At 47.6% G+C, this 10661-nt stretch overlaps 1 long non-coding RNA gene across 1 annotated transcript; it reads left to right on the top strand.

Annotated features, from left to right (window-relative positions):
• Positions 1–8631: 8631 nt before the first annotated feature.
• LOC307226487 lies at positions 8632–8851 on the top strand. Its single transcript, XR_013843468.1, has 2 exons — positions 8632–8689; positions 8738–8851. It is a non-coding gene; the product is annotated as an uncharacterized lncRNA (long non-coding RNA).
• The last annotated feature ends 1810 nt before the right edge of the window (positions 8852–10661 follow it).

Below are 10661 nucleotides of genomic sequence, written 5' to 3'. Positions count from 1 at the left end.
AGGTGCCGAAACTGAGTTCTGGCTGAAAAAAAGCCCTGCTTGCTTTATCAGAGGAACGTTCCAAGTGAAGCAAATTAGGTGCCACAGAAGCCTTCCAAATCAGATGTGTGTCGGTTGCTGGGAACATTCTTTTCCCAGTATTTAGGGGTTACCGCTGTCAATTATACTGCCAAAATGGCACCTTCCTTACACAAGAGGGAGGTATCCTGAGTGAGTGCCTGAGGGCCCTGCTCTTGCCACTTACCACCTGGCCTGGGGCGGGGCCTGAAGCCTCACAAGGACTGCTTGCTGCTTGCTGCCTGCTGCCCAGGAGGACTCCCCTGAGTGAGTGCCTGAGGGCCCTGCTCTTGCCACTTACCACCTGGCCCAGGGCGGGGCCTGACAGGCCTCACTAGGACAGTTGTTACTGCAGGAGGGGCACAGAGTGTTTTTAAAATGTTTTTTAAAATTTTCCTTTGGATTTTTTGTATGTGGGGGGTGGGGGTGGGATGGATGTTTGGTTGGGCTTGGGGAATTATTTTTTTATTTTGATGTTTTTGTAATTTTTACATTTTTGTTGTATTGTTTTATTGGTTTTGTTTGTTTGTTTACGGTGTTATTTTGTTCTTAGGGGGAGGGTTCAGGGCTGCCGGGGAGTGGGCCCCAGCCCACAAAATGGCTGGGGCATGTTCCACAGGGGGAGATGCACTGGGACAACCGATCTCAGTGATCACTGGTAGGAGGAGGAGTTACGCTAAGACTAGACCATGTCATTACAGAGGGGGCAGGTTTAGTCGTTATCTGAGGACTATTCCTGCCTCCGGGTCTGGTCCTGACCGGATGGATACTAGAATCAGCAAGGGATACCCACATGACCTGAAGGTGCTGCTGTGTAATGCCAGGTCAATGATTCATAAGACCACTGCCATCCATGACTTGATCATGGATGGAGGACTTGACCTGGCATGTGTAACAGAGACTTGGTTGGATGAAGCAGATGGGCCTGTCCTTGCTGCTGCTTGCCCACCAGGTTTCTCTTACGCACAGCAACCCAGGTCATGTGGGCGGGGAGGGGGGGTTGCAGTGATTTTTAGAAAGTCATTAGTTTGCACCAGGCGTCCTATTGGGAAGACCCAGTTTTCCGAGTGCATGTTCTGGAAGCTGGGCAATAGGGGCAGTACAGGATTCCTTTTGGTGTACCGACCTCCCCGCTGCACCAAGGATTCCCTGCCCGAGCTGCTTCAGATCGTGGCGGATGTTCTCCTGAAGACACCCAGCTTGGTTGTCCTAGGGGATTTTAACATCCATGCCGACACAACCTTACAAGGGGCGGCTCGGGACTTCGTGGAAAGCATGGCCTCCATGGGGCTGTCCCTGAATAAGTCTGGCCCAACCCATAGCCGCGGACATGCCTTGGACCTGGTGTTTACCTCTATGGATGTTGGTGATCTGACACTAACTAAAAGCGAAACGAAAGAAGTGCCATGGTCAGATCACTTCCTGGTGCAACTGGACTTCTCTGCGACCCATCCCCTCTGCAGGGAGGTGGGACCAATTCGGATGGTCCGCCCCCGCCACTTAATGGATCCAAATGGTTTCCAGAGAGTGGTAGGGGATGCTTTATCCCATGTTGATGGCCTTTCAGCTGATTCCCTGGTGGCCCGCTGGAATGTGGAGTTAACCAGGGCTATTGACTGTTTGGCTCCGAAGCGCCCTCTCCGATTGCATGGAGCCCGGACAGCCCCGTGGTTTTCCACGGATCTGAGGGCAATGAAACAATCGTTGAGACGGCTAGAGCGCCGGTGGCGGATAACTCATTCCGAATCTGACCGGACACAGGTTAGAGCTCAACGTCGAGCCTACCAAGTGGCGATAGCGACGGCGAAGAAGAATTTCTTCACCGCCTCTATTGCATCTGCAGAAAACAACAGCAGGAGACTTTTTCAGGTGGTTCACAATTTAGCGGAACCACCTGCAACATCGGGGCCCAGTACGGGCCACATGTTCTCCTGCAATGATTTTGCAAAGTTTTTTGCAGATAAAATCGCTCAGATTCGGGAAGAAGTAGACTCCACCGTGGGAGCAGGACCGGGGCGGGAGAGTGCTAGAGTTCTGTCTAGTCAAGTTGAGTGGGATCAATTCCAATCTGTTACCTCCGAGGATGTGGACAGGCTGCTTGGACAAGTGAAACCAACCACCTGTCTCCTGGATCCTTGCCCATCCTGGCTTATAAAAGCTAGCCGGGAAGGACTGGGCGATGGGCTTCGTGGGGTGGTGAATGCTTCCCTCCGTGAGGGAGCCTTCCCAGACCCGCTGAAAGAGGCGGTTATTAAACTGCTTCTTAAAAAACCATCTTTAGATGCGGCCACGATGGCCAACTACCGCCCAGTCTCAAATCTTCCATTCTTGGGCAAGGTGATTGAGCGAGCGGTTGCCGAACAACTCCAGGCACGCCTGGAAGAAGCGGACCATTTGGATCCCTTCCAGTCAGGATTCAGGCCTCATCATGGGACTGAAACTGCCTTGGTCGCACTGGTTGATGATCTCCGGCGGGCTAGGGACAAAGGTGAGAGCTGTTTCCTAGTTCTGCTGGATCTCTCAGCGGCGTTTGATACCATCGACCATAACATCCTTCTGGACCGTCTTGAGGGGCTGGGAGCTGGGGGCACTGTCATACAGTGGTTCCGCTCCTTCCTCCTGGGCCGTGATCAGAAAGTGGTGGTGGGGGATGAGTGTTCAGACCCCTGGGCTCTCACTTGTGGGGTGCCTCAGGGTTCTGTCCTCTCCCCCATGCTTTTCAACATCTACATGCAGCCGCTGGGAGAGATCATCAGGAGGTTTGGGCTGGTTGTTCATCAGTATGCGGATGATACCCAGCTCTACCTCTCTTTTAAATCAAAACCAGTGAAGGCGGTGAAGGTCCTGTGTGAGTGTCTGGAGGCGGTTGGAGGATGGATGGCGGCTAACAGATTGAGGTTGAATCCTGACAAGACAGAAATACTGTTTTTGGGGGACAGGAGGCGGGCAGGTGTGGAGGATTCCCTGGTCCTGAATGGGGTAACTGTGCCCCTGAAGGACCAGGTGCGCAGCCTGGGAGTCATTTTGGACTCACAGCTGTCCATGGAAGCACAGGTCAAATCTGTGTCCAGGGCAGCTGTTTACCAGCTCCATCTGGTACGTAGGCTGAGACCCTATCTGCCTGCGGACTGTCTTGCCAGAGTGGTGCATGCTCTGGTTATCTCCCGCTTGGACTACTGCAATGCACTCTACGTGGGGCTACCTCTGAAGGTGACTCGGAAACTACAACTAATCCAGAATGCGGCAGCTAGACTGGTGACTGGGAGCGGCCGCCGAGACCATATAACACCGGTCTTGAAAGACCTACATTGGCTCCCAGTATGTTTCCGAGCACAATTCAAAGTGTTGGTGCTGACCTTTAAAGCCCTAAACGGCCTCGGTCCAGTATACCTGAAGGAGCGTCTCCAACCCCATCATTCTGCCCGGACGCTGAGGTCCAGCGCCGAGGGCCTTCTGGCGGTTCCCTCATTGCGAGAAGCAAAGCAACAGGGAACCAGGCAGAGGGCCTTCTCGGTAGTGGCGCCCGCCCTGTGGAACGCCCTTCCAGCAGATGTCAAAGTGATAAACAACTACCTGACATTCAGAAGACATCTTAAGGCAGCCCTGTTCAGGGAAGTTTTTAACGTGTGATATTTTACTGTATTTTTGGTTTTTATGTAAGCCGCCCAGAGTGGCTGGGGAGGCCCAGCCAGATGGGCGGGGTATAAATAAATTATTATTATTATTATTATTATTATTATTATTATTATTATATCCACAGGCTCTGAACATTTTTTTAAACACAAGAACCATTTTTTAAAGATCTGAAGTGGGTGCAGCCAGCCATGTGAGGGTCCCCCAAAACAGCCCAGCATTGATTCTGTGGGGGATGATGTGCTGAAACAGTGACTCAAAGGACTGAGGACAAGTATTCCAGTACCAATGTAAGGAGACTTGTCATCTCATCCCACTGCTGGGAACCAACCCCAGACCAAATGCTGCCCAACCAGTTCACTAATAATAATAATAATAATAATAATAATAATAATAATAATTTATTTATTTATTTATATCCCACCCTCCCCAGCCGAAGCCTTGTTATGCATGGTCCATTACTGTTGCGGCATATGGTTTTGTTTTGTATTTATTTATTTTGTGTGTGTGTATTTCTTTTGAATCTTTTATACCTGTTTTTGCAGCTCACATGAGCTGCCTAATAAAGTGATTTACAATTCAATTATTAAAAACAATTGAATACAACCATTTCAAAAACAAGCCATGATACCAAACACTATCCAGGCAGTAGGCTTATTGATACTTTAAAAAAAAAAGAAGAAGAAGCAGTTTTCAGGTGGGATCAAAAAGCTGCCAAGATGGAACCCAAAATAGGTCACTCAGTGCAGGGTGTCCCACAATTTGGGCAGTATGACTGAAATAAAATGGCTGTGCCCATGGAGCCCCTTGTGGTAGTGGATGCATGAGTGACCCTCCCCATGATCTAAATGGATGTGCAAGCTCATGTTTATGAGAGGGAATGGGGGAGGGGCACATGGAGCAGAGCAGGACATTTTTGTTCCACTTCCTAAGTACAACAAGCTTCTTTTACTTGATTTTGGGCTAATAACTGTATTGGGGCACCTCAAGGATGTCTATGTTCTTCCACAGGACTAGTTCAAAGCAGTTTATGGAAAAGGGAATAAGAGTAAGAATAAATTTATTATTTCTACCCTGCCCATCTGGCTGGCTTTCCCCAGCCACTCTGGGCGACTTTCAACAGAACATTAAAAACAGAATAAAACTTCAAAAAACTTCAAACTTCCCTAAGCAGGGCTGCCTTCAGGTGTCTTCTAAAAGTCGTATAGTTTATTTCCTGGACATCTGATGGGAGGGCGTTCCACAGGGTGAATCTCAAGACAGAAAATCGCCTCCTGCTGCACACAGAGCCTGTTTCCTTTAGGACTGTTTTGCTCTTGTGAATAGGGCTGATGTGTGAAGGAGAACCAGGATGCTGTATCTTTAGTATGTAGATAGCATGGGGAACTGTAAATATGCAGGGGTGAGAAGATGTGCAGCCACCTACACAGATTTCCCCCTATTCCAAAAGGTACCAGGGCTCCTTTTATCAACGTGCATACAAATAGTACATTGCAATGCCTTTTCCCTCCTCCCCATCTCAGGTGCCCTTCTGTGTCTTCTACAGATTACCTATTTTGTTTTAGCAGTTTCCGTTCTCAATCCAACTTTTGTTCGTCCCCTTGTGGCAAGGGCATATTCTCATTTCAGTCCGTGATGCACTTAAAACAAAGTGATTTTATCAGTAAGTTCAAGGTCTCTTAGTTTCCCCCCATTATCCCATTTTACACTCTCCTTGGTGCTTTGTGTTGCCCACTTCATATCCCATTCAATTACTCCGAGGAATGGGATTGCCAATAGCCTTGCCTTGCTGCAGTCACTAAATCAGACCATTTGCCGAAGCGCCTGTCTAATCCTAGTGGGCATATTCTTACATCATAAAAAAAAAAAAATCTTATTGCATAGATTAATTTGTCTGCTTCTCCCAATGCTGCACCAGCTTTCTCCGAGGCTGATATCGAATACTTTTGTTAAAAATCAATATGCTTAAGATAGGTTTTGGTCAAGAAATAGTCTCTCCTCCCTGCTTCTTTATTTTCCCCCCAATCTCTCTCAGCAATCTGTGGAGTAAGTATTCATAGTGTGATCTTGCAAGGTGAAAATTCTTCTTTAACCTCCTCCTCTTCTCAGTATTGCCCCCCCCCCCGCCTGCCACAGTTCAATGTGACCGTGGCTAATGCTTTGTCTATGACTGAGAGCTCTTTCCACTAACTCCTCCTGCTTCAGTAAGAAGGGAAATGAGGGCATTAATGACTTTTTGTCTGTGCCCACCGGTTCTCTACTACTCCTGTTCCGACAAGAAATGTAATCTGACTGCTGGGACATTTAATTCTGTGCTCTGTAACTCTTGAGAGAAACAGAACCTGACTGTAAGGCCAAAAGGCAAGTTCTGGTCTGCGATCCTTGAAAGATGCTTCCTGCAGTGTTTCTGTAAACGCCTGATAGTCTGGTGGCTGTCGATTGGATCCCTGGCGTGGCGGCCTGATAGCAGGTGCTGCCACGGCGCTGTGGGTTTTGTGCAGAGGATGTGGTTAAATGAGGCTGAAATGCAAAGCAGGCAGCGAGAGCCTCCTGTTTCACGAGCACCAGATGTATTTGCCCATCCACATCAAGGTCAGCAGGAACCATATGAAGGCGTTCTCCGGGCGAGGGCTCGGTTGTTAAATATGCACACTTAGAGATGCTGCGGAGTTGTTAGTTAGTGATTGGCCCTCCCACCAGGCACTTGGCAAGCGAAGTCTAATGCGATGACAATGGATAGGAGTCCTGAGCGTCGAAGCTACAGAACAGATAGCAGCTCCACTAATTCAATCAATTGAGTTTCAAGCAATCAAGACACCATCTGGACAGAATCTAACTCATTGCCCAAGAAGATAAAGACATCTGGACTTCCTAGATGCCAAGGACATGCTTGCTTAGTCCCATAGGCTGCAGGCTGCAGCCAGCAGCCAGGCTCACGCTGACAAGTTTTCTTAATTATGCTGAAATAATCTCACCCTGCAAGTGCCAGGCACTCCTCGCTTCAAAAGGTTAGAAGGATCATGTTTCACAAAGCAGAGCTTGAGGAGGAGCCATCTCCCGTTGTGATTGGGGGGGGGGGAGCCCCAACCAACCTTTGTAAGAAAGGGCAAATCAAATGACAAGGTGAGGTAGGTCTATAAATTCAGTCAGAACCGTATATTCAATTTTCCATTGAAATCCGGGATGAAATCGGCGATGAAATGGTTGTGGTTCCGTTTTCTACTTTGGCACTCCGGTGCTAGTAACACATATTCCCAACATGCTCAGACAGGAGCACGAGCCAAATCAATTTTGTGCAAAACAGGGCAAGCGAGAACACGGGCAATTCCAAGCGTCTGGAGCTGAGCGATCTTGGTTCATGTGTCACGAAGCAGGCCAGACAACAGTGAGAGCAGCAGTGGCAGAAATTGCACAGGTGATCATGCGTAAGTGTGACTGCCTCTGTCACTGAGAAAGGCAGCTTCTCTGCCAGCATCACAAGGAGCTGGTGAGATCACGTCTAGAATTAGAACCAGAACCCTTGAAAAGCAGCTGTGAAAGGTGCGCAAGGCACAGGACTGGACCAAGACATTTTGGCGCCTGAGGAGGACCCCAGATTGATGCCAGGGAAGAAGGGGTGAGGGAAGATCTATTCGAGAACAAGCAGGGCAGAGAACAGAGAAAGATTAACATCAGGATACACTGCCTGGGGGATCCTGCTGTCTGAGGCAATTGCCTCAGCTTATCTCATGGGTCTTCTGGTCCTGCTTAAGTCACTCTTAGACACCTTTTTTCTGCCGTTTGTACAGATCTGGAGGAGGTGTCCTAAGCAGCACCCACTGTCTGAGCAACTGGGAGCCTCTCTTTTGTAGCAGCTTCTGGACACATCAGGTTGAGTCTCAACTGCAAGTCCCTAACCAATCCAAGTTAGCCACCGGCAGGAGCAGAAAATCCGCTGAGTAATTATAAGAAAGGATTAAGAGGGCACAGAAGTGCAAATGTGAGGTGCTAATAAATGTTGTGTTTTGCCTTTTCCCCAGACTCAGATTGGTTAAAAAAAACCACACCAAAAACAAAAACCAAACCCCACCACAGAGTGTTGCAATGTGTTTTACGAGACATGGAATAAGGCACTGTAGTTCTTTCTATTGTGCAAAGACCAAATCATGGCATACACTTACGTTTCCTTATTGAAGAAAGCTGAATTTCAATAACACTTCCCATTAATAGCAGAAGTTCCAAAGCTCCGGTCTTTGAAATAACTAGAAACTTAAATCGGAGAGCGGCGAAAAAAAAAAAAAAAAAAAAAAAAAAAAAAGAAAGAAACTTAAATCTCGCTGTATCTTATAGTGAAGTGACCCATGCATACAACTGGAATTGGATATTAAAATGGAAAGGTTGCTTATGATTCTTTATAATTGAAATGTCAGGCTGTTTAAATAAACAGTGTTCAGTTAGTGTTGAAGTTCATGTGGTATTGCCATCTAGTGGACAATCATAAAATAGTCTGGAGAAAGGCACTGTCTTTGTCACTAGGGTGGCCTGTGATGCGTCCTCCTCATATGAAGGCCGGGCAGTCTGGCTGGAAAAGCCTTTATGCTGCCTTAGGGTATAAAAACATGTGATCTGGTTCTTGGAGCAAGACTGAACTTTCTGAGTGGGACAAGTGCTTCCTCATAATATTTTCATAGTGGTGTAGTGGTTAAGAGTGGTAAGACTTGTAATCTGGGGAACCGGGTTCGCGTCCCCACTCCTCCGCATGCAGCTGCTGGGTGACCTTGGGCTAGTCACACTTCTCTGAAGTCTCCCAGCCCCACTCACCTCACAGAGTGTTTGCTGTGGGGGAGAAAGGGAAAGGAGATTGTTAGCTGCTTTGAGACTCCTTCGGGTAGTGACAAAGCGGGATATCAAATCCAAACTCTTCTTGTTATGTACTGAAGTTCTCACCCTGGGCCAGCAGGGGGATACTGTAGATAGTTATGCAAATGAAGGATCGAAAGTGACATTCAGTGATTGGATAGTTTGTATGCAAATGAAGGATCGCAAGTGACGTTCAGTGATTGGATAGTTTTAGAAAGTTGTTACAGTAACAAGGTACTGGAGCTCTATATAAGCAGGCTGACTGAGCCCTTCAGTTCAGTTCTGTTCCAGCTTACAAATAAATAGCTGCTTTGGAGAAATCGCTGTGTCATCTGCTATGTCTACCCACAACTTAACACTTCTTCTACTTCATAGCAATCTCAGTGTCCTCTTCCAAGAGCAGGCAGAACAGATCCACAGCAGCAGAAGGGATATATCCTGTATGAGCCTCACCAACAGCAAAAAGAGCCATTTGATCAAAACTGCTTTGGAGAGACTCTTCTTCAAATGCTGGAATGGTGATGGTTCCAAAAATGGAGAGGGATGTCATTTTAGAAGCTGTAACACTACTCTACCTAAACGTATAAGCTCACAGGGGTAGGTTGAATTGCATGCACCATTCATAATTACTACTTTTAATTTTTTTTTTAAATAGGCAGATGATGAAGTGTTGTAATATACAGTGGTACCTCGGGTTACATATGCTTCAGGTTACATATGCTTCAGGTTACACACTCCACTAACCCAGAAATAGTGCTTCAGGTTAAGAATTTGCTTCAGGATGAGAACAGAAATTGTGCTCCGGCGGCATGGCAGCAGCGGGAGGCCCCATTAGCTAAAGTGGTGCTTCAGGTTAAGAACAGTTTCAGGTTAAGAACGGACCTCCGGAATGAATTAAGTTCTTAACCCGAGGTACCACTGTATCACAATTCTATGAAGGCTAGCAGTTCAGTCAAATGGAGACAAATGTGGGATAGCTTGGACTTCATGTATTTGTGAACTTAACTCTTCCCTCCTTACTTCTGTTGGTTCAACCCTCCCCTCCCCTTTCTAAAGTTGCTATTGGCTGAGGAGGTCAGGAAATACAAGTACTCCTACCTTGGACTGCAAGTGATGAGCTCCCCATACCCTCTGGAGATTAAGGAGGATGCCATGAGTATTTCAGGAAAGCAAAATTTCCTCAAATGCCTGTGAGCAGGACCAGGGTGAGCACAGCCCTGCTGAGAGCAGCCCAAGCCCATGCCAGCCCTTCCTCATCCTTCCCTTGCCCCTGTCACAATGGAGAGCCAAAGGTATTCTCTGGCTTCCTGTAAGAGCAGGCACTGCTTTTGACTAATGGAGCTTCAATATGGCGCAACTGAAGCTCAGAGCCTCTAATTACAGCCAAGCCTCTTGAAGGGAGAGTTGGGGGCTTGAAGAAGCCCAGCAGCAATCAGAATTTGGACTGCAAACGGAGCAGGCACAGTCTTCCTTGATATGCTGAACTGTACTATATATCTCTACTTAAATTATAGCAATTATGTCTGCATTTGCATCTGGGAAAACTTTATGCAAATGCTTCCTCTTTTGGCAAGGCATAAAAGGGCAACCTCCTGGTGGTGTTTTCCTCCCTGGGCTCTGAGCCTGTCTGTCCCATAATCCTGGTAGGGAGCTGACCAGTGTGGGGGACTTTCCTGACGAAAGAGAAAGCCCCTTGGGGCAGTGATGGATCCCCAGAAAGGAAAGACACTTCCAGCCCACTGGCTGTCAGCTGCCATGCCACCTCTGCCTACTCTGAGGTGAGTTTCTTCTTTTGAGTGAGGGAAAGGGTAGGGAGCAGTTTCCTCAAGTGCCTCAAGGGCTTACTGTGCATTCAGTCTCAGGCCAAGCCATGGGGCCTGTGTATGGTAAGGTTACCAAATTTTTTCCAAAGAATCCGGGGACACTTTTTTTTTTTTTTAGAAAAAGAGAAAACAAAAGTTATTTTTTTTAAAAAATTAAGAAGTAATATCTTCTCTTTTGTGGTGTCCTCTGTCATGTGGCCTTCCTCTGGGCCCTGACCTGCTCTCTTGGAGCGCCAGCCGCCGTGGAGTAGGCTCAGTTTGGGCCTGGGCTCAGCCATGTGTCTAGCCCTCCTGGTGCTCTCCTAACTC

Source organism: Podarcis cretensis, assembly GCF_951804945.1.
Source record: "Podarcis cretensis genome assembly, chromosome: 11".
NCBI lineage: Eukaryota > Metazoa > Chordata > Lepidosauria > Squamata > Lacertidae > Podarcis > Podarcis cretensis.
Note: the sequence above shows the minus strand (reverse complement) of the source record. Positions and strands in the feature narration are given on the sequence as shown.